At 41.3% G+C, this 24,584-nt stretch overlaps 1 long non-coding RNA gene across 3 annotated transcripts in view; it reads right to left on the bottom strand.

Annotated features, from left to right (window-relative positions):
• Window positions 1-3,011: 3,011 nt before the first annotated feature.
• LOC113254105 (uncharacterized) overlaps window positions 3,012-24,584 on the bottom strand; it is a 35,561-nt gene continuing 13,988 nt past the window's right edge. For all 3 annotated transcript variants that reach the window (XR_003315657.4, XR_008960658.1, XR_003315656.4), the window contains 2 exons: window positions 7,179-7,379; window positions 3,012-5,354 (listed from right to left, as the gene is read on the bottom strand). This is a non-coding gene — a long non-coding RNA (uncharacterized LOC113254105). The remainder of the gene's footprint in view (window positions 5,355-7,178; window positions 7,380-24,584) is intronic.

The raw sequence follows: 24,584 nt of genomic DNA, 5'->3' as shown, positions 1-24,584 counted from the left end.
GCCAAAAATTACCAAAACTCTCCATATGGACAAATCGAATGGATTTTTCTTCATTCTCACTTTTACTTGACCTGTTAACAGTATTCAACACAGATAAGAACTCTCTCCTTTTTGTGAATCAATTTATGCTCTGGGCTTCAGAAACATTACACTGTCCTGATTTCCTTCCCAAATTAATGAACTCTTCTCAGTTTTTATAGCTGGCTTTTCACCTTGGCCTGACATCTGAAAGTTGGAGTGTCATGGGGCCTGGTTTTCAATTCTCCCTCCTTACTTCTCTTCTGGTCCGATGGCTCTAAGTGTTGCTCTGTGCCAATATATAACTGACCTGAGCTTCAGACTCATGGGTCCAACTGCATAACCGACATTTCCAGTTAAACTCCATGTAGGTATTGGAAATGAAATGTACGCGAGAAAGGACTCCCAAATATGCTCCTATCCCCATCGAGGTAAATACCTCCGTCATACACCCAGTTGCTTAACCCCAAAAAACCAGGATCCCAATCATTCCAGATTCCTCTTTCCCTCGTCCTCTGTATCTAATCCATCAGCAAATTTGTAGGGGCTACTTCCATTATATATATATATATATATATATATATATATATATATATATATATATATTTTAAAGATTTTATTTATTTATTTGACAGAGATAGAGACAGCCAGCGAGAGAGGGAACACAAGCAGGGGGAGTGGGAGAGGAAGAAGCAGGCTCATAGTGGAGGAGCCTGATGTGGGGCTCGATCCCAGAACGCCGGGATCACGCCCTGAGCAAAAGGCAGACGCTTAACCGCTGTGCCACCCAGGCGCCCCTACTTCCATAATATATTTTGAATCCTTCTACTTTACTCTATCATCCCAGTCTAAGTCACCATCCTCTCTTGTTTTCACTACTACGTAGCCTACTAATGGGTCTCTTTCTTTCTGTTCTTGTCTCACCATCATTCACTTTTCACTAAGCAATGAGTTTGGACAAAACAGCTGCTGCCTCTGCTTAAAATCTTCCAAAGACTTCTTCTTGTACTTAAAATAAAATGCAAACTCCTCACCATGGCCTACAAGGCCCTACGAAGCTGACTCCTGCCTTCCTCTTAGGTCCCTGCTGGCTAATTTCATTCCCATTGGCCTCCTTTGGCTTCCTCAAATACGCAAAGCTCTTTCCCGCGTCAGAGCTTTCGCGTGTGCCGCTCACTGCACGCCTCTTACCACCTCATCTTCCTTCTATCCGCTGAAATATTCTCAGAGGAGCCTTCTCCAACCCTAAAAAGTCTGCAATTATTTTATTTATGTTTTGGTTTACATATTTATTCCTGATGAGAATTAAGTTCTTTGAGGGCTGGGGCCTTTTCTGTCTTGTTCATCATTATATCCCCAGCACCTGTAACAGTGCTTGGCCTGTGGGAGGTATTCAATAAATACTTACGAACGGAGAAAAGCTTCTCCCAGAGGGAGTGTGTGGTGTGATAAGGGAAAGGACAGATGACTCAGGCTTATAGAGCATTTTACTTTTTTTTTTTTTTTTTTTTGGTCCACTGTGTAAAAAAAAAGGGCAGGCAAATGGACTTGCCATAGAAAGGAGCAAAGAAAAATGAAAACGATGTGTTGGGGTGTAAGTGTTAACGGTATTTCCTTCCTTCTATTGTTATGCTATTTGTGTAATAAATCCAAATTCGAAGAGAGAATTAACTGCTTTGAGTTCTATAGTCTTATAATGAAATGGGCTGCAGCCAGCGTATGAAACCAGTTTATATTTATGATTTTGGAAGAAGAAATGAAGCCTATAAGAAAGTGTTCATCTGGATATTCGCTCTCACCTTGTCTGACAATCTAATTTCTGCCCCAAATACTGAACTTAGACATTTGTTTTAAAATCCATAATACTACCTTATTGTTAAGAATGCAGTTCTTCAACTCAGATGTTTCATGTCTAATCTATTTTGGAGAAGGAGAGGTTTAAGGGATTGTCAATATGTTACTTTTGTCTCAGTTTTAATTATTGCCTTAGTCATGTTTTAGTTGGATGTATAATTGAAAACATACTATGGCTAACACAACATTCTGTCCAACAATTAGAATATGCTGGAATAGTCATAAATGATAATAAATACATACTTGTATATGTTATTTATTTAACAAATTCATACGTCATGCTTACTACATGCCAGGCACTGTTCTAAGGACTTTAAATATGAAACCATTTAATTCAAATCTTATAAAAACCTTATGACATAGTACTATTATTGTCCCCACTTTATACATGAGGAAGCTGATACACAGAGCGATTAAGTAGCATTCCCAAAGCTTACACAGCTCATAGTAGATGCCAAAGCTGAGATTACAATCCAGGCAGTTTCTCGCTACTGGATGTTACAGTGATTGAAACTTGGTTATGTAAATGAAAATGTTTTCTTCGTCCAATTGCAATAATTTCCACATGCTTGCCATATGCCTGTTCTTTTGAATAGCTGCTTGTTCTGAAACATCATGAGAAGAGCTAGTACCATGGGTAGCTACTGAAGTGTCATTTAACACCATGAGCTTCTGAAGGATATCACTAATACTCCCATGGTCAGAGCCACTGTGGACCATTTTGCAGCCTGTGCAGTGTGCGGCCATGACCCGTATAGACTCAATGTGACTGGCATATCTTAGAGTTGTTTGGGGTCTAACTATCTGCAGTAACCCTGCGAGTGGCCTAAAGATTTATTAGCTTTCTCAGAGAAAAACTTCCAGCTGGGAGACCCTTCTCTCTACATGGTCCATTTTTAGTTTCCATCCATCAAAATTTATTGCTAAGAGAATGTGTTAAAATGCCACTCGGTATACTGGATGCTTGTCATTGTCTCTTCCATGTTCAGTTCACTAGAAAGAAAAAATGCTTACATGTTTAAGTATGTCTCCATATATGGTGCACTATAGAGATAGGGTTTTTTTTTTTAAATCATTGGCAATCATTGCTTTATTTATTTATTTTTTAAAATATTTTATTTATTTATTAGACAGAGATAGAGACAGCCAGTGAGAGAGGGAACACAAGCAGGGGGAGTGGGAGAGGAAGAAGCAGGCTCATAGCGGAAGAGCCTGATGTGGGGCTCGATACCAGAACGCCGGGATCACACCCTGAGCCTAAGGCAGACGCTCAACCGCTGTGCCACCCAGGCGCCCCGAGATAGTTTTTTTTTTTTTTATGTGAAATGTTATGATTTTAAATGCCTTTCTGGGTACTTTCAGAGATGGCAACAAATCTAAGCCAAGATTCTATGAAAGGCCACATTCATTCCTCAGTCCACCTGCCTTTAGATAATTTTGAGAACAACCTACTAGATTCTCAATTTATTTGACTGGCAATTTTGACTGCTGGTTTGTACTTCTGATCATCTGAGCTTAACCTCAAAAAAGCAGATGCTGTCATTCCTAGAATGACCAGAACTGGATGAGTCAGGGGTACATGGGATCTGAGTGGTCCTCTGGTCTGGTTTTTCCTTAGATAAAGAGCCTGTGGCTTAGAGAGTTGATAGCAGTCCATGTACACACGGCTGGCTGGTGGCAGGAATGACTCTTGAATCTCAAATTCCAAAGTCTTTTTTTTTCCTGTTACATCTCATTATATCCTGTACTCCTATAGAAAACACAGACTTTACCTTGTGTCCCAACTTTGTTATTTGCCCTTGTCCACATTCACGAGGACATTCAGTAGAGCCCTTTGAGCATTAAATGTGATCTATTCCATCTTTAGGAAGAAAAATCCATTACTAGCCCGGAAATATAGACTGGGGGTTTATTGGTCATGACTTAGGAGTCAGGGCTCCACCACTAATTGTGTGGATTAATTAACTGGTCAATTAACTTTTATGGGCTTTCCCCAATTATGAAATAAGAGGGTTGGACGCGTGGCCTGCCATGTAGTCTCCAGCTCCTGCATTCCATGTTCTGTGGACTCTACTCGTGAGTCCCCATTATCTTGTCCTTAAGATGAATTTGGAACATATGCACACTCCTTTGAGATCATGATTAAATGAGATCATGTTTTCTAGTAGCCTAGTCAGTTTTGGTACCTGATTTTTCCCATGTTGCTTTCAGTACTTAGGATCCTAACCCTCTAATATTCTGTTCTTTTCTTCCAAATTACCACTAAATATACAGTGACCTGTCGTTCTGCTCTGGCTAGTCTAGCCTCACTTTTTGTTTTTGTTTTTGTTTTTGTTTTTGTTTTTGTTGGGAAAGGACCGTTGCTAAAATGAACAAAGGAGGAAATTTCCCAGGTGGGTTCTTCAAAGTCTCAGGGATCTGCCAAGGGTTGCCGTGGTTAGGACTTTAACCAGTGGTAGGTGTCTGGTCCACAGGGAACTCATGGGGCGCCTGGTTTGAGAGCTGAACCCAAAATAAATGCTTAGGACTAGCCTCTTCCCAACACACTCAAACAGACTCTCTCTCTTAGAGCCTTAGAATCAGAAGCAATGAGGTCATAGAAGCTATGTAGTAGAGGAACAGTCAGAAAGGAAGGAAAATGAATAGAGATAGAAGCTGAGTCACAATCATGGTTGGCTCACTAGAGCAGGACTAAATCAACAAGCCTGAGGCAATGACCAAATGACCTGATGACCAGAGCTCTTGTTGCATCCCGAGGGCATCAGACGCTCTTGCCGCATGCTACACCATGTTCTAATTCTCTGTGAGACCCGGCCAGCTAAAAGCTGCTTCTCATAGCTCCAGAGTTCCCCACTATCTTTCCAATAATTTCCATCTCCTGAAAAATCCCGGGTAGTCCTCTGTACCTTGCCATTTGAAAGAGCCTAAATAACATGGCGTCTTTGTCGAAGTGTCTGCATGGTGTATGGGGCCATCATGCAGTAAGCGCTCAGCAGTGTTTGCTGAATGCCATGTCGAGAAGTACGGAATGACTTTGGAAGTGACTGAGTCCATGTTAGGCTGGTGAAAGAGTAGTTCTGTACAAGGATCAAGGTGTATCCAAAGCTCTCTGAAAACTTGTCGGCTGAAGCGCAGTGAGGCCTTGGGAGTAGGTGAAGGAAGAAGGGGTTTATGCAGCAAGATAACTAGGAAGGATCCCTACCCAAAGGATTTTTCCGTCCAGTTTGCCCACACTGCCTGAAATTGATGCTGGGAGATGAACTTCTTCAGTGGGTCACTCTGCCTGCAAGCGCCCACTTATAAAGTACTTCTGTTCAGAGGCAGGATTAACACGCAAAGCTGTTATCAGTATTTCCTACCTTAGTGTGCGTTCATTCAGAAAACCCACTCCTTGCAGTCTGTCGTCTTCAGGGACTGAGGAAATGGGAGCTTCGATGGTCACAGGCAGTAGAAAGGGGATATTTTCGGAGCGTGGAACACTGCTGAAAGAAAGAATGGTGACCGTGTAGACATAATAAATTCTGGCTGCTCTTGGTGAAAGAAACAGTAGGGACAAAGCCAGATATCAAATGCTTCCAAGCCTTACTCTAGACAGCCCCGATGACCAAATATAATACAAAAAGACACTCTTCAAGGAGGTATGTTGTAGGATAAAGATTATAGGCTTTGGAATAAGAAGATCTGAGATCTGAGTCTGTTCTCTATTGCTTGTTTATCACACATATAACTTGTGGTTTCTGGACCTTGGGTGCCCCATCCATAAAACGGGACATAATAATAATAATAAACAATTCTTCAGAGGGAGGTGGCAAGGACCAACGGAGAGGATGGAGGTCCAATGGCTGATAATTGCAGACTGCATCTGTTGCTAAATAGTTCAACAGTAGTAGCTGAAGGGGAGGGAGTAATTAAGAATGGCTTTGGCTGAGGGTAGACCCTTCCTGCTGCTAAGTCCCTATCTCCCAGTCCCCACTCTGGCTGGGCCTTGGAAGAAGGCCCATGGATTGACTTTTCTCCTTCCCCACACTGCTGCTGTGGTGGTTACTCATCACTTGGGAAACATTTTTTTCCCATCCTTTTCTCACTAGCAATCACTTCTTTATTCCTTACTGGTCTTGCTTTTCTGTAATTAGTTCTGAAATTGACCTTAATAGTAGCCCATTAGATTATCTCTTTGTCCCTTCAGTTTTCTTTTATAAATGTCTTCTAACAGATAGGTATGACAAATAGGAAGCATTGGTTGCAAACTACAAAAAGCTTGAAACAAGCTAGTTTAAGCAATACGGGGTATTTAATGGTTTATCTTACTAAATGGCCCAGACAAAGATCTTCAGGCAAAGCTTGATCCAGCAGTAAAACAATGACATTGAGACCTAGTTTTTTTCATCTTCTCTATCCTGCCTTCTGTGGTATTTGCTTTTTCCAGGCAAATGAATTAGTCCCCATCATGACCCTAAGGTGACTGCCAACAGCTTCAGTGGTCTGTCCATCAGGAAAAAGTGACTAATGTTTTCCCAGCAAAAGCCTCAAGATTCACTTTGATTGGATAAACTTAGGTCACATGCCTCTGAACAAATCTCTGTGGCTAGGAGAGATAATGCATTGAATAGCTTAACCTAAGTCACATCCTCTATTCCTGGGACTGGAAGTTAGATTAAGTTCTTCCAGAGTGCCATGGATCCCAAAATAGTTTCTGGGCTGATAAGAAAGTGAACAGGGAAAAACAGATGCTGAGAGGACACTAACCAAAGATCACTGTAACAGGTTAGAAAAAGAGGCCATCCTTCTGTGAAAAGCTGCAGGGACCATATGCTTAACGGTTTTTCCATCTGAGAACTAGAGAACATGCTGTTTAAACCAAATTTGATGTGTCCAGTGTAATACGGATTTACTTTCATCAATAAGCATGAAAAACAATCATTAACCTTTGAATTTTGTGATTTTATAAGCACTGACTTCTATCCTTCACTGCTCTCATGAGGGCAGCTTTTTGTTGATGCGTTTTGGCCATTTTCAACATGCTCTAAATTGAAACAGAGGATGTATTTTTTTTCCCTTCTAGTGTAAAATCGAATAAGCTACAGCACCCTGCAGGAAGTCAGTCTAGCCGCAGCAAATCTGTACTTGTTTTTGTGAGAGAGGATGGGAAGAATGAATATTTGCCCTGTGGCATCAATTTCCTGTTTAATGTTCTCCAAAAGGCATTTGGAAAATGCCCAACAACACAGATGTACGTAAATACCATACATAACTTGTTTTCGTGAGTGGAAAGAGGAGTCTGTAAAATTATGACAAGGCTGGCTTACCTTCACCTGCTGGTAGTTGGTGAATCACTCTACCTTTAACTTAGTGATTTGGAGAATGGATCATTCCAGACTGTGGCATTGAAAGGACAAGCCGTGTAGACATAGCATGGCATTTAGCTTCTGAGCCCAAGTTCTTACTCATTTAAGGCTACTTCCATCCCAAAGTTTGCTGGTGCCTGCTGGAGGCTGCCGTCAGATCACCTGTAAGAAGTATATACATACCAGGACAGTTTTCTAAATAAACGAACAAACAAACAAAAAATAACCGCCCAGAACAGAAACCCATCTGTACGATTAGCAGACAGAAATTTGTTTTCAAACCGCAGAAAAACATATGCACATACCACATAGCCTCTCTCAAGGTGTGGGCTGATGCGTTCTCATTTCTGTAGATCGCCTTACCCCAGACCACTCACACACCATTTTTGGACTTCTTTAAAAGGTCACGGCTTGGTTGGAGAGCCAAACTCTTTTATTTTTTCAGCGACTAACCTTTAGGGCTACTACATGAATTAAGAACTTGACACAGAAAAGAAGATTCAGACTAAAGAATCCATTCTCTAACTTACCCTTCTTCGGAGCCACTTCCCCGGCATTACACAAGGTGAGAAAGAATAGTTACGATCTGTTGAACCCACTAAGGTGGTAGAGACGGTATAGACAGCCCGAGGCCGCCCCAGAAGGTGGTGGAGCCAGCATTTGAACCTATATCTGGCTGACCTAAGGTCCATGCTCTTTTTTCAAATTTAGAACTTATGAATTTAGGATGAATGATAGGCTTCAGAAGATTCACAAGAGCCTACAATGGAACGCAAGTATGGAAGTGTGTTCATACGTGCTTTTTTTTCTGGGAAGAGGGTCTAAAACTTTCATCAGATTTATCAGCTGTATTTCTAGAGCCTGGCACAGTCGGAATACAGTGGAAAAACCGTAAATACTAATTCAGTGAACAATATAGGCCCATGACCCGGAAGAGGATCGGTACCGCTGATTTTAACACGCCTCTGCATCCCTATAGCTTGTCCTAGCACCTGTCCTATGGTTTAATGGATTTGAATTTCCAGTACAGCTGGCTTTGTTTGGGACACATAAATGCATTCTTTTAAAAAGTTAAAAATACATAATTTAGTTGATAAGTCATTTGAAACTATTTGATAGTTATATAAAAATATTAAACTATTTTATATGGTATTGTCTAAGGAGATGTTTTTTCTTAAATAGAGCACATTAATGCAAAGGACTGGAAACTAAAGAACAGAAATATAACATGGGCTACAAATGCAAGTCACAAATTTTAATTTTAATCTTCCTAGTAGCCACATTAAAAAAGGATTTTTTTTAAAAAGCAGGTAAAATTAATTTTAATCATATATTTTATTTAACTCAGTATGTCCCCCAAATTCTCATTTCAACCCGCAAGCAAAATTGAAAGTTGTTAATGAGATATTTTACATTCTTTTTTTCCACACTAGGTCTTGGAAATCCAGTGTGTAATTTTACACTTCCTTCAGACTGGCTTTACTGCTTCTGCTCAGGGGCCATGCTGGCTCCTTGCTGCTCCTAGGGCTGGTGCACACGGAGACTCAGGTGTTTGAAAGAGGGCAATGTTGGTGAAGCATGGAGGAGAGTGGGAAGAGGGTACGGCAGGCTTGGGCATGTGGGGAGACACCTCGATAATCCAAGACCCAGTGACGTTGGGTTAGGCCGCCAGCTCATATTGCCAAAATTGTAGCTTTGCAGGTGATTATTAAGACAGGCTCTAGAAAAACAGTGGAAAAGTCAGCATTTCAGCAGAACTTCTCCCATACCCACAGTCACCTTTTCTTGGTAACCGACGTGCAAACCTAGGGCGCACATTTAGGGGAAGATGTGATGCAGAGTGACTAAAGTTACACCCAGTAATTATAATAATTTTGTTCTTTTAACCACACCTAGAGCAAAGGATCTGTGTTTTATAGCGCACAGCTTCGGCAGTCTCTGGCCCCCTGGGGGAGAAAAGCAGAGCAGAGGTCCTGGACTTGCATTCCTCCCTTTTACAGATACAGAAAGGAGGCAGCCGAGTGCCTGAGGTCATAGGCTGCAAGAACAGACAAAGCTGTAAAAGAGCCCAGGAAACTGCTCTGCACCCGGCCCAGGCTTCACTCAGTCCTTCCCAAGGCTTTTGCCCACGGCGTAGTCCTCCCCTCCTCTCTGGCCTGCCTCCTCCAAGTCCTGAGAGGGAGCACACTTCAAACACCTTCTGCTTCTAGGCAGAGCAGCGCTGTGATCTACAAACACGACTAGAAATGTCTTGTTGATGTAAAGTATCTTGCAAAATAACATCTCTTCTAAATTTTTTAGTGATTCAACCAGACAAGCGTCTGATTGTCATTTTCCAGAAGAGACCGCTAATCCATTTGGGAGCTCATAGTGTGGTTAGCATGGGTGCCACGCCCAGATTCCCAAGAATTGAGGAGTTTTATCTGAATCCATAGAGCATGGTTTCCTTTTATCCTGGGGTCTTAAGTTAAAAGCATTTGCTTGAGACAAACAGTAGAGGATGTTTTAAATTGTAAAGGAAAAAAAATACAACATACGTGAAGACATAAACCACTGGAAAATGAAGATACTGTTCATTTGGGACCCTCCATAGCTCCTAATAAATGACAAAACATTGACAAGATAAGTTCAAATTGTCAGAATAGAATGAAATCTATTGCTGGGTGAGGTGCCAACGTGGTTGAACAAAATCTTTCCACTACCATGTTATCCCCACTGCTGTTACAAGCACCATCAATATGCTCTTTCCATTAACCTTCAGGTAGTCAGGGAAAGGACCCAGGGAAACAACGTTTGATGAGGAATTTCCCCTGTACTCAGGGCCGTGTCCTCCCACAGTTACTGGGTCATGGGATGGTACACACTGGAAAGTGCAGCATTTGTAAACCATTCCACAATCCAAACAATTTCTTGCCCCTGTATAATGATGTAAAGTTATTTGCTGAGGTTGACATCGACTGGCCTAATAGAAGAATCTCAGAAAGCAATTAACTAGGTGGGTGAAAATACAAGTCAGCGATGGCTGTGACTGAGCACCCTTGGGGAGTAATGAGACAGGAATTCCTAGGACTGAATTCATAAAGGAGAGCACTAGAGTGTGGAGGAGTGGATGGGTCGGCGATGACTCATGTTCCCACACAGCGTGCAGCCTCAAAATAGTGACGCTGATCCTACGAAGTGTGCGTAAAAGCCAGTCTCAGAACTGCAGACGTTACTCGGGGATGATCGTTGACTCTACTTTCGAAGATTACTTCCTAAGACAGCTTTTGTAGAAGCACAGGGCTCTGCTCACAGTCAGTTTATGAGCACAAACAGGAGGTTGGTTCCTCAACACGTGTGATCTAGAGCAAGATTCTTAATGGCCTGAACCTCAGTGGCTTTCTCTGCCAAATGGGCATCATGCAGTATAAATTAGAAAATGCAGAACTCATTACATAGGACCTTCGACACACATTAGGAGAGATGATAACGTAGGTTTTGTTCACTAAGAGAATGCTTGCCTCATCTCCATTAATCTCCCCATCATCCCCAGGAAATAGGTACTATTTTCACCCCCATTTTATAAGTGAGGAAACTGAGGTTTAGCGAGGTTACGATCACACAGCTTGCAGAAAGACTTCTACTTTATTTCTCACTATTGTGCTCAACTAGACCTCTTTAATACGTAAACTGTATTATTTGCAATGGTTTAGACACCGGTGGAAGACGAAGATCATTCAAACCCAAAATATAAAGACATAGAGAAAAAGCCACTGATCTGGAAAACTGGGCCATTTCAAAGGACATGCAGCTTTATTACTTTCCAGTACATACAGTAACCAGAAAAATGACTAATCCGTGCTGGCAGTTCAGGCCCACATTCAGTAAATAGATAAAAATGATCAGCGTATCTAAGAAGTTCTGGTCTTGCCTACACTTTGAATAGACAGTTATATAAATATAAGAAATCTCAAGTGCTGGAAAACAAATTATTTTCTTTGGTAAGTAAATGCTTCCTTTCAAATGTTATTTATACTATCCATTTATTTACTAAGCCACTTTTTCTCACAGAGAGTACAAAGTACACTTCAGCTCAGTCCCCGCACACATTATAAAAAACTTAGAGATTAAAACTGTCTACATTAAATGTTAAGATATTTTAATCAGATTAACTTATTTGCCCTTTAATTCTTTAGAATATAATGTTCCGAAGAAATGTAAATTTCTAAATGGTTTTCAAGTATTACAGTTATCCAAACATCATAAAAAAAAGATTTATTCTAGTATTAATATGAATGGCATAATATCAGCTATGTCCTCTGTTAATGTAGGAAGTTTTTGAGGAATACAATCTTTCCTCCCGTGAAATATTTATGTCATTTACGAGTACTCTTTATAGTAGAAAATGGAAAAACGGAGAAGAAAGTGTTCAGACTGTAGTCTGGGACAACAGTGGTGCTGATCTGCCCTGGGTTACAGACCTGGGACTTTCATTCACTTTGGTATACCAGGCGTGGCCCAACGTGGGCGTGGAATCTTTTAGTTACTGCTGTTAATCCATGGAAAATACTTTAGTGTGCTTTATTCTCCTTAAAAGTGAACAAATTGTTGCAAAAAGAATAATGGGATTTGTTAAATATGGTAGTCCTGAACCATGTCAAATAGTTTGTGGTTTGTGGGAATACAGCAAAGGTAGTTATTGGTATTGTAATAAATGAGGGTCTCAGCAAGTTCCAGCTGTTGAACATACGATCATTACTTAGGAGTACAAATAGCAATATTTTTCCATCTCCAGAGTACATTCTGCTCCTGATACGCCTGCATAACTACAATGAACCATTAGTGGGAGTTACACACAGAGGAAAGAGACTGAGGAATGACATTTCTTTTCTGCTGCCCAAATGAAACTTCTTCTGGTTGATATCTGTCCAGAGTTTAATTTTCCATATCACACAAACTCTGTCACTATTTGAGTTCCATTTCGATAAGAGTCTTTCTTTATAAAAGCCAACCAAACAGTACATTTTTTATTAGGTGGAATCTGGTTTTGCCACGTATTGGTGTATAACTAAATTAATGTTCAACAAACAACTTTTAAGCATCTGCTTTATGCCTAGCACCGCAACCTGCAAAAGCAGAAGAAAAGCACCAGACGCTGCCCTTCCAGAATTTAAGTCTGAGTAGAGAGATAAGATATATTTATCCAGAGTCAGAAATATGTAGAGTTAGAAGGGATCCAGAAATGATATAGTCTTGGGGTTATATATTCAAACTCCAACAGAGAATTAACATGAACAAGTGAGTGTCCAGGCTGCTTGGGCACCATGTCACATCAGAGGGTCCCCACCCCCATGTTAAAGTTGCTGGGGTGCCTGGGTGGCTCTGTTAGTTGAGCATCTGACTCTTGGTTTCAGCTCAGGTGGTGATCTCGTGGGTTGTGGGATGGAGCCCTGCATCTGGCTCTGCACTCAGCCGGGAGTCTGCTTGAAGAGTCTCTCCCTCTGCCCTTGCTCCACTTACATGCATGCATGCTCTCTCTCTCTCAAATATATAAATAAATCTTAAAAATAAAAGACAATTGCTTTCCTTCTCAGTGGATTTTTTAAAAAAGATTTTATTTATTTGAGAGAGAGAGCACATGAGCATGGGGGGGAGAGGCAGAGGGAGAGAGAGAAGCAGACTCCCTGCTGAGCAGGGAGCCCCACGCAGAACTCCATCCTAGGACCCTGGGATCACGACCTGAGCCGAAGGCAGACACTTAACCGACTGAGCCACCCAGACGCCCCTTCTCAGTGGATTTGCCACCATGCAGAAATGTAGGTCTCTTGTTGCCTGATCTATTGATTTTTTTTTTTCCAGAGAGGGTAGAATTCCAGGCTTTCCAAAAATTTCCCAATCTTTAAACATTGCTAACTAATTTGAGTTTCACTAAGGTCAAATGAAACACATCTGTGGGCCTTATTCAACCCGAGGGCTGGCATTTTGCAACCTATGGTCTAGACTAACTCTTCCATAATGTGCAGATGTGGGAAGTGGCCTCTCCACAGTCTGGAATTGTTCTCCAGGACTCCCAGTCCAAAGCTTTTGTCACTTAACTACACCTTCTGTCAACAAGAAAACAATTAGATGACTCAGAAAGAAAAAAAAAATGTAGTTATAAAGCAATATGTTAAAGTTGTTGGGTTTTTTTTTTTTAAAGCACAAGATAATATCATGAAAACAATGGGGTGAATCTTATGGGGAGAAGTAAAAGAGTGCTCATAGTAGGAAGAATTCGAGAAGGTTTTACAAGTTGCATTTAAGCTAGATTTTGAAGGAAGTGACTAATACGAATTGATAAAAGATAACAGTAAAGGGAATTAGGTAGAGGAGAATAGAATGAAGAACATATAACCAAGAATTTGCATATGGACATGTAAGACAATGTAGAGAATCAGGGCTTAATCAGGGAGTAAAAATTATGTCACTCTAATTTACTCAGCAAATATTTCGTGGGCTGGAACTGTGTGCCAGGCACTATTCTAGGCCCTGTAGATAGAGCAGTGAACAAGAGAGCCAATCTGGGTTCTTGTGAATTCTTTTTTTCCCAGTGGCACCATAAAAAACAAGTGGAAAATAATATAAAGTACTATGAAGAAAATAAAACGAAAAGATGTGACAGTAGCATCTGTGAATGCACATTAGACAGGATAGTCAGGGAAGACCTCTCTGAGGAGGTATTTGCACTGAGGCATTTGCACTGAGTCCCAAATGACGAGAAGAAGCCATCATGCAATGATCTGGGCTAAGAACTTTCAAGACACAGAAGAAAGCTTGTGCAGTGGGCCTTGGGTGGGAAGGAGCAGAAAGACATGTGAGCTGTGGCAAGGATGATAGGAAAAAAGCTCAGAAAGATTGGCAGACACTAGCCTTTGGTAAGGAGTCTGAAGTGAAATGAGGTTTCCCATAGGGAAGCTGCATAATTGGTTTTAGGGACCATTTCTGATAAGAAAGCAGCATAATTTCTTAAGAAAAGGAGGTAGGTAATGGAAGTTCTTGAATGGAAGCTGATGAAACACAGTTAATATTGGGGAATGCTGTAGATTTCAGTGGGCAGAAGAACAGTGGCAAATATGGTGGCTGAGAATCTATTCTGTCTGCTGAGTGCAGATGGGTTGAGATCAGGAGCTCTGGGTAAAAGCTGTTGTACAAGTCCAGGTATGAGGGAGGATTAGGATTCAGTCAGGAATAATGGAAGTAAGGGGAGGAAAATTAGCATCATGGACACTAAACAGAATGAACTGATGTAAGTCAAAACAACCAGGAGAGGAAAACTGTTGTGAGGATCTCCTAAGTTTCAGAGTTGGAGGCCCTTTGGGAAGCAGCCTTGATAATTAAGATAGGAGAGAATATATCAAGATAGTAACTCTTACTGGATTGTAAGTTATATATTATAAGCAATTAGAAATACAAAATTTGAGAGGCCTTGGAGGTGATAGTTGAGGGCAGAAGAGAGGTTTGAAACTACTCCTTGTATCAACAGAAATTGAGGAGAATAGAGAGAACTTTCCTAGAAAGTAATGTAAAGAAGAGAATCAGGTCAAAATACTAAACCCTGATTATATCCACAGCAGGGTTGAAAGTACAGGGTAACTAGGTGTTTGCTTTGTTTTGCTTTTTTTTTTTTTTTAAGTTTTATTTATTTTTGTTAGAGAGAGTGCACACACACGTGTTTGCGCAGTTACAAGAGCAGGGGGAGGGGCAGAGAGAGAGGGAGAGAATCTCCAGCAGACTCCCACTGAGCATGGAGAGCGGGGGTGGAGGGGTGAAGGTGAGGGCAGGAGACCTGGCTCCATCTCAAGACCCGGAGAACATGACCTGAGCCAAAACCAAGAGCCAGCTGTTTATCTGACTGAGCTACCCAGGTGCCCCTGCTCTGTTCTGCTTTTTAAATTGATCTGTTAGTCAAGGAAAAAAAGAACATAGACCCTTTGTCAACTCAAGTTTAGAAAAAAATACTTGTTAGAAGCAGGAAGTTATTCTATATCAATGTAATAAATAATAATATATTTTACTATAGGAAAGTTGTTATTTGAAGCAAAATTTAAAGAAACATAAAACTTGACTTACTTGGAAGGCTTTTAATTTTTACTTACTACTGATGATTACTTAATATTTGAATGTAAACCTGAGTGTTTTCCTAGAACCTGCAACCTCTCTATATAGTCTAGAAAGGCTGGTGGTCTTGAACTTGAAAGCTCTGAGTCTCAAAACAAAACAGAACGAATTTTCGGGCAGACTTAAACCGACCCTTTACTCTTTACATAGCAAAGCATTAATTTTATGTTTCAACAAAAATTTTTAAAAACTTTTAATAGCCACAAATATTTATAAAGAATGAAGGCATGGTCTCTGCTCTCATGAAGCTTCCAATTTCATCAACAAAAATAGAATTTGATAACATCTCCAATAGTAGAGGAATAACTATTTTAGCAGAGTGCCAAGTGGGGGTTAGAGAATAAGCATTTGATTGTTTTGTGGGAGACCCTTGGCCAATGTCAGTTCCTTTTGAAAAGAAGAGTCAAGCTGAGTGTAGAGGAAAAGATCAGGGAACAAGTTTGCTCTTCAAAACTCCAAACTGTACTTTCCTCGAGGAAATTCTGAGAAAGTTAGGCCATTTAGGAAAAATCAAAAGGGTTTCTTTCAATTATTTTAAAAATGCTTCCAAATTTTTTCGTTGTTTTGATTTTGAGGAAGATCTCTATCGCTTTTGTGAACATTAAACATGTACATCCATGCTCATCATGAAAATTCAAATAATGCACACGGTACAAATATGAACATGAAAAAACATCATCACATTTCCACCGGTTCATAATGATATTATCATTATTAAGAGCTGAAAACGATATCTGGATGCTTTCTCTGCATACAGACACAGAAGGATAGATAGAAGGGTAAAAAAGGAGTAGGGAAATAGAAATACTTTGATAAAAGTTAAACACTGTGTTGCATCTGTAATAAAATATATTACATTTAACTATCTTAATTTCAATAGAAAATGAAAAAGGCAAAAATAGAAGGGAAAAAAGATGGATTAAAGTGTCAGAAAACACCTGAAGCCATTGGACTTTGGCCTCTAGTGACTCGCTACTGTGTACTAGGTATACTAATCCTCGTGATGTAGTAGATGCTTATTAGCTTCATTTATGCTACGTGAAGATAAATGTTTAACACTTCATTTGATGCGTTACTCTTATTACCCTGCCATGTTTAATAAAATTCACTTATAATAGATGAGATAGCTTTCTATCATGAGGAAGTATTTTCTATTGATATTTATGCTGAAACCTAACAGAGATAATGCAGGATAGGCAGTCCTCTGCGTGGCTCTGATATGCATGGGTTTCGGTTACCACACTGTAGTTAAGTAGCACAAGTGCCCCAATAACACAGGTCAAATTTTAGTTACCGTGCTGCAGAGTATCTTTACTGTATTTGCATAAAGTGCAAACTTTGCTCCTAGCACTTCAGCACACAAATCACTATGTAAATAACAGATGGGAATCACAATCCACGACCAATCACTTCCTTGAAAGTCTGTACGGTCACCTCGCATCTGATATTCAGTTCACCCACAGATAGCAAAGCCTGCCGTTGTCTCCTTGTCTCCCAGTGAGAACCCTCTGTGACATTTTACAGAAAGAGTTAATCAAAGGAGTGACTTGACCAACAGAGATGAGAGTGCAGCACAGAAATGAAAGAGATACGCTGGAAGCAGAATCTGAATGCAATGTAACTGGAGTTCTCGAAGACACTGCTGGCCATGGCAGTGTCGCCAGCTCAGTGTGAGCTCCTCCAGATGGGCAGCCAGCACTCAGCAAAGCCAACTTACTGACATCGGTGGGGAAGAAGCCGTGATGAAAAGGATGACGATGTCCCAGAGGAAGTGACTCCGGGAAAATACTTCACATTAAAGAAACTCTTGGAGGTATTTCATGTCACTGAACATGCAAAGGATAAAGCGTTGGGAGCTAATCCAGATTTAGGAAGGAATATGACAGCTTTGCCAAGGCATCGGAAAGATATATAGAAAGTTATATGATGAGAGGAAAGCAAGTACTGTTGAAACTCTTCTTGATGCCTTTTCACAAGGAAGTGAAATACTTTCATTCTCAATGTTTTTAATGTTTTGGATTCTAGTTCACCGGATATCAGTTTTTACAATGTTTTTTCATTTCCCAATACATTGATAACTGACCTTAGGAGAGTTTTTCATGTTTTCGCAAAAGTTTTTCAAGATCTTGGAATGATCATAATGTTCCCTATTGATGATTAAGATTACTTTGCATGGCTTCAGCTCACGCAGGTCATTTTTATGGTCCCACACTGCCATGCAAAGTGAGGTCTCCCTGCACTTAACTCTATCGTACAGATTAGCACTTAACATCTATTTTGTGTATTTTGACTCCAACTGGATTTTAAGTGCTTAATTATAGAAATAGGGCAAAGCAAACCCTTTATTTCTACATTGCCCACTCTGCCTAGCATAGCACTGAACGTTTGGAAAATGCTTGAATAGTACTTATTGGTTCACTACTTATGTGGAAGGATACGGTTTTCATAAAGTGTCAAGTCATAATAATAAATATTATTCCTTTCGTTAGAATGTAAGCTTTTCCCATTTTACTTTCCACTGTTAGGGCAACAAAGAATGACTCCCAGGTGTATCCTACTGTCTTCAGGGTGCATTGTTCCTTTGGATGATGATGCAAATGGTGGCCTGTAGATTTGCTTTGTGCACAACCTGTACAATCCTACAGGCAGCCCTGATGCCCACCCCTATTACCTAAAACAATGCTTCCCATGCCAAAGGTGCATGATAACTATTTATTGAATTAATTTAATTCATAATAATTTCTAGGTCCGTGCACTGCATTATTTTGTACCAGATGTTTTATGTACATTATTTCATTTTATCTTTACAACAATCCTGTGGCCCCATTTCATAGGTGACAAAAGCTTGGCTCAGAGGTTAAGTGACTCAGCCAGCAAGGGCATGCCAGAGCCAGAATGGGAATCCAAGGTTGTTTGACCCTAGTGCGCCTTGGTCACCCCAATGATAATAAACTGACATCAGTGACACCAAGTGATGTGCAAATGGATTAGAGACAAAAAGATGATGCAATTAAAAATCTCTTCAAACTCATTTCCTGTCTATCACAGGCCTACTTTGTGAGGGGAGGACTTCCCATCAAATTTATTTTTGTATTACTTCACATTTATAATTTCCCTCATGATATTCTTTTTCTAAACACCAATTTTTAGAAAGAATCTCCCCAAAAGCATTTCCCATATTAGCTTAAAGTAGAAAAGGCCCCAAATCATATTATTATTTAAGACAATCTAAATTTACAAGCCATTTCATGAAGCCACCTTGGTATATAAAAGAATATGTGTGTGTGTGTGTGTGTGTGTGTGTGTGTGTGTCTGTGTTTAACACCTCTTCCATTTTAAGAAGTTTATGTTTTAAAAAATCATTTGGTTTTCTGCTTTGGCATTTCCCCACGCTAACCCTTTATTGGTACTTCCTGGCTGATAAACTACCGATTGCAGGGGGGAGAGTATCACCGTCGCACTGCACACACTGTAAATTTCCTACTCCGGTAGCAACACATGAGACTCACCACAGCAGGCTTTTCATGGGAAAGGTCATGTAGCACATGAAACCCGAAGAGGTCATCATGGCCATCAGAGGCCGCGTGCGATGTCATTGGGCAAACCCACTATTGTGGGAAGGCTGTTACCACTGTCAACTTGGCAAAGGCCTCCACTTCACACTTGTTTTCTTTCTCTTTGTATATAATAAAATCCTCTTTTGACTACTCTTCTCCTCAGTGAATAGATGTATATATATTATTTGGTGGGAAGAGTTAGTTTGAATCCACTGTTGAACAGAATATGGCTTACGATCTAATGACTCCCTGTCCCAGTTTCTCTCTGTGCCTCTGTCTCTCTTGCTTTCTGTCCCTGAACCCCACACCCCTACCCATTTTCTCTCCCCAGGATTCTGTGCTAAGACTGCTTTTTAAAACCAGGCGTTTAGGATTTGATATCTGCTCTACATTTAGACTTCTTGCTGTGTGCTATTCACAACGCCCTTTCCTGGCAGTCCACGTTCCCTTTCTTCAAATCTTCACACTTCTCTTCCTTTCTCTTGAAACTAGAGGATCTGTTACCTTCAGTTGTGTTTAATAAATGCTCAGTTAAGGTGGTAGCTTGGCCTGTGTGTGGGACCTGAAACAAATAATTCTATCAACGGTGGTCAGTTAGTGAGGTTAGTGAGTTTCTTCTGTTGACATTTTCTCGCTCAGATACCTCGTTCTCCTTGGGGCTTAAACTACAGCGCCCCTGGGCAGATTCAATTGTTCAACAAATATTTACTGAGCACCAGCTATACGCCAGGCCTGTAGATATGGTGATGAATAGGACCAATACTCCTCTTACCTTCCCTGAGCTCACATTTTAGTGCAGAGGGCATTAAACAAAACAGTAAATAAAAGGATATGCAATATACATATTCATAGGTAAGTGCGACTGTAGGGAAGGAAAACTTTTCCTCTAACTCTCTTATCTCTGTAGCTAGGACTTGCAAATTCAGCTGACAAATGACGATTAAACAGGATAAAAGCATACACACTTTATTGGATGTTCGTAATTTTACTTGGCACAGAGGACTTCACAGGAAAGAGGTGAAAACAGACATGGGGGCTTTTATGCCATTTTAACAAAAGGTGACAAATTGTGAAGAAGTAACTTTACAAAAGGAAGAGGTTTGGGGCTCTAGGGGTGGTAAATTGTGGGGAAATGACTAGGAAATATATGAGGGAAACAAATGGAAAATAAGGATTACTTTAATAAGATTTGTTTGTGCAGGCTCATCTTGGCATCAGCTCCTCATCTCCAATGATAAGAATTTTCTATTCTTCCTGGTACCAGCAGGACATCTTTCTCATAGGCAATTTATGCCCTGCTTTTTTTAGAAAGGGGGAAGGGCAGAGAGCCCTTCCTGTATCTGCTATTTTTCAATAGTCTTCAGCTCAAAATAATCAGTATGCCAAAGTAGCATATTTGGGGCTGCATGTTCTGATCCCCTCACTAGGAAGGCAATAAATGGGTACTATGATGTGGTAGGCATATACGAGTTTTAAAAAAGTGGTCGTTGAGGGGTGTTAAGCATACAACTCCAGGTTTCGGCTCAGGTTGTGATCTCAGGGTCATGAGATCGAGCCCTGCATCAGGCTCCATGCTCAGTGTGGAGACTGCTTGAGATTCTCTCTCCCTCTGCCCCTCCCCCTGTAAAATAAATAAATCTTTAAAAAAAAAGTGGTTAGAGAAAATTTTTCTTAGGAAATGCATTTGTTCAGAGAACTGACAGATAATATCTTGGATAGTCAATTCAAGATCCCAAGAAAGAAGCGGGGGGTAGAGGGAATAGCACGGCTACCCTGTGGCAGCAATGAGCCAAGCTGTCTGCTGAAGACCAGAGAGAAGGCCAGAGGGAGTGTGGAGAGGTGAGCCAGGGTGAGTGGAGGAAGTGAGGCCAGGGACTAGGCAGCGTCTGGATCCTCTGGCGCCTCTGTGGGCCCTGGGAAGGAATTTGAATCTTACTCTAAATGTAATGAGGAACCACTTGAGGACTTAAACAGGGGAGTGACATAGCCAGTGTATTGTATTGTATTGTATTTATTTATTTTTTTGATATTTATTTTTTGCTTTCCCTGGGGTAGTTTATTTTCTACTTAGGATTCAGAAATAAACTTAAAAGAACAACTATAGGAACTGTGAATGTGACCATTTATAACAGAAAACAACCACACGAGTTTAATAATCAAATGAAGGATAGCAGGTGTACTCTAAAAAGGTCATTCCGAATATCCGTGCAGGATGGATTTGAGGAGGTGAGATGGTAAGTACAGGAAGTCTGACTGGGAGGCGAACACAGTAGTCCATGAGAGGGGATGACGGTTTGGCCTAGGCAGTACGGTAGAGGTGGGAAGAAGGGCACAGACTCGCAATACAGTTTGGAAGTAGAACTACCAGGACTTGCTGATGAGGTCAAGTAGATAGATACAGGAGAACGGGGGAAGGAAGGAAGAAGAAATGACTCTTAAGATTTTGGCTTGACCACTGTGGAGTGTTCGCTGAGCTGAGGGAGGCCAGGGGAGGGGCAGGCTATGGGTTGGAATGAAGCGTTCTAGTGAGGTGCCTATGGGATACCCCGACGGCCGTGTGTAGAGCTTGGAGTTCAATTGCAGCTCCTTCCCTTACGTTTGGAGAAAAGTTTAAAAGGCAAATATTTTAAGAGAAACAACAATACATCTATCTTGGAATTAGAATTATACCTTCATCTACTCACGTTCGGGTTAGCTGTCTCAGTTTGGAAAGCAAATGACTGGTGACAGCAAGTTGACATGAGAGAACCCTTTGGACATGTGCTTCAAATCGATCAAACTGATTTTTTCCGAGCAGGACTCTCAAAGTACACGTCCGGGACTGTTGCAAACAATCCCAGTGGACTCTGGAGTTAGACTGACTGGATTTAAATCCCAACGCCATCACTTGCTAATTTTATGATGGTGACAAGTTCTTTAAATCTCTTGTCAGGCTTCCTGTGTGTAAAATGGAGATAATACCAACCTCATAGGGTTAATGTCATCAGCAGCCTCTTTTGTCTTATGTGACCCTTATGTGAAGGGAAGACATGAGAGCAGTGAAGGTTCCTTTGTCCTTGGCTCCCAATCTGGCCTAGACCTGAGCTGGATTGGCCTACGAGGTGCTGGCGGAGGTGCTCGATATAGCCCCACAGGAAGGCCGGGACCCTCCTCATCGTCTTCTCTGCTTTGAGATGTGCTGTGAACATAGGGAGGTGCTGCTGGCAACGAGCGGCTCGTCATTTAGTAAGCTCGCAGGAGGGTGTGGAGTTGACCCTGTCTTAGCCTGGGGCTCTAAGACATGCTTGAGGACGAGATGAGTGTTTGCTGTTCACAGATGCCCCCAATGCAGTGGTTCTCAAATTTAAGTGTGTATCAGAATTCCCTGGACGGCTTGTTGAAGCACAGATTGCTGGGCCCCACTCCCAGGATTTTAAATTCAGGAGGTTTGGATGAGGCCCAAGAATTTTCATTCTAACAAGTTTCCAGGTGATGCTGATGCTCAAGGCCCACACATCAGAGGAGCCACTGCCCTCCTGCACCCCAGAGACCTAGGCAGTACGTGCGACTCTGACCACGTACTCTGTACCTGGTACAGACGCAGGTAACCATATCCGCAGCAGTGTGAACAATGAAAACAACATTCTCATCCTGGGGGGAAAACCTACCTCTAAATATAACTTCTCTCAGCTCCAGAGCGCAGATTATAATCCTGGCTTTCAACATCAATTGAATCCAAAGCACAGGTAAGACAAAGAATATAGAAAGGTAGGAAATTACCCTAAAACCACCTCCCTCTGATCTCTAGGCCAGTCCAGGGCCTGGTTTCCCTAGGTGGGACCCCTGCATCCTCCCTGGATTGACTAACCATAGGAATTGGCCCCGGCAGTGGCAGGACCTGAACTGACCACAATTTCCGTATGCTCTCTAAAACAGTATCTTCCTCATGGAGATGTGTGTAGGGTACCTTAGGAATTCCATCTGGGGCTTTCAATCATACTACATCCAAGATCATACTGCAAGGAGTCAAACTTGGCCCAGAGGAGGGAAAAGTATTGGCTTTGCTCTTAGTCCTAGCCTCAGATACTATTTCATTTCTACTCTACAGACAACGAAGAATGAGGTACTTTTGTTCTTTAATTCATTCTGAATTGTGTCCCTTTTCTCTCCTCCTATTTCCGGAAGGAATCCTCATGCAGGTTTTCCCTGACACTGGCTCCTCTTGTAAGAGCCAGTATTGCTCCCCTCAGAGGTCTTCCTGATGTTCGAATGGTTGCTAAGTCTCCTGTGTCATTGTGCACAACCTTCAACTCCCCCCCACCTCCCCCCAAACATTCCTACTGCTGCTCTTTCTCTCTGCTTTCTGGAATTAATGGTTTTATCAGTCAGGTCAAGCTACATTATGCTGCAATAACAGATGAATCTTCTACTTCAGTGGTTTACAACAACTAAGGCTATTTTCTGATTTATTTTCTCACTCATGTTAGTAACAGATCAGCTTCTGATCCATGTCATCTTTATTTTGGGACTTGGACTGAAGGAGCAATCCCCACCTGTGACACACGGGTCATTTTATAACAGAGGCAAAAGCAATGGCAGAACCATGCAATGGTTTTTAAAGCTTCTGCTAAAAGTGTCACATGCCCTTTCTACTCACGTTTCATTAGTCGAAGCAAGTCAGAAAACCAAACATAATATTGGTGTGTGGGAAGTGTAATCTCTTAGCACAGCCTCTCCTGCAAAATCATCCTCCCTTGTTGGGAGGGGCCAGTAGAGAGGAGCTGGACTTGTATATGTTTTTGCAAACTGATACAAATTAAACTGTAACTTAATGGGCATCCAAAATATCCAAGTTGGTAGTGATCTGCTCCTCTCTTCTCTTTTTACTTTCCAGCCTCCCTGTTTTTATTGGCTGCTCAACCCACTTTCTTCCTGTCATTCAAGCCACATCAGCTTCTTTGGACTCTACAAGCCATCTTAAACCATCTTTGATTGAGAGGTTGAGAAAAGGACAAAAAGAAGTGAAACAGGGAGCATGAGGAAAATGAGTTATTTTAAGAACTTTAAAACCGTATACTTCCATAGAGTTGAATAAAAGTGGGCTCCAGAGGAAATGTTTATGTGTCCTGTGTGGCACAGATTAACGATATTGCCGGTTGTTGGTGGCCCTTTTTAGTCGCTGGCCCTGTTTGCTGGGATTGTGCACAGACTTGGGGTAGTTCATGAACACTCTCCGCTCCTGTGTGGCCAGAGAGTACAGAGGCCGTGAGACTGTTGGAAGAGCTAGTAAGAAGACACATATGGCTATGATGGAAACAAAAGTGGAGGGAATAAACATTCTAAATGAGGAGAAAACGATGAGAGTTGCATGTGTGTAAGGGATGAACTGTTTCACAGGAGGAACAGTTCTGAAGGACAAAGAGAATCAGGCAGCAATTGAAGAGCTGGGCTTTTGCAATCAAGAGTCATCAGCGAGAGATGAGGCAAAGTGATTAACAAAATGGAAAGCATGGCCCACGGGGTTAAAGGATCACAATCAACACAGATGTCCTTTAGCCCGTGTTAATTCAGGAGAAGGCCAAGAGTTTGTTTGAGAACTTAAAGGCTCAGATATGTTTGTGGTAGACCAAGGCCAAGCCGGCCTGCAAAATAAGTGGAAAACTCCTACACCCTGCCGCCCAGGTGTAGATAAGGA

The sequence above is a fragment of the Ursus arctos genome, unplaced genomic scaffold (assembly GCF_023065955.2).
Source record: "Ursus arctos isolate Adak ecotype North America unplaced genomic scaffold, UrsArc2.0 scaffold_20, whole genome shotgun sequence".
NCBI classification, from domain to species: Eukaryota; Metazoa; Chordata; class Mammalia; order Carnivora; family Ursidae; genus Ursus; species Ursus arctos.
This window is presented reverse-complemented; position numbering and strand designations above follow the sequence as displayed.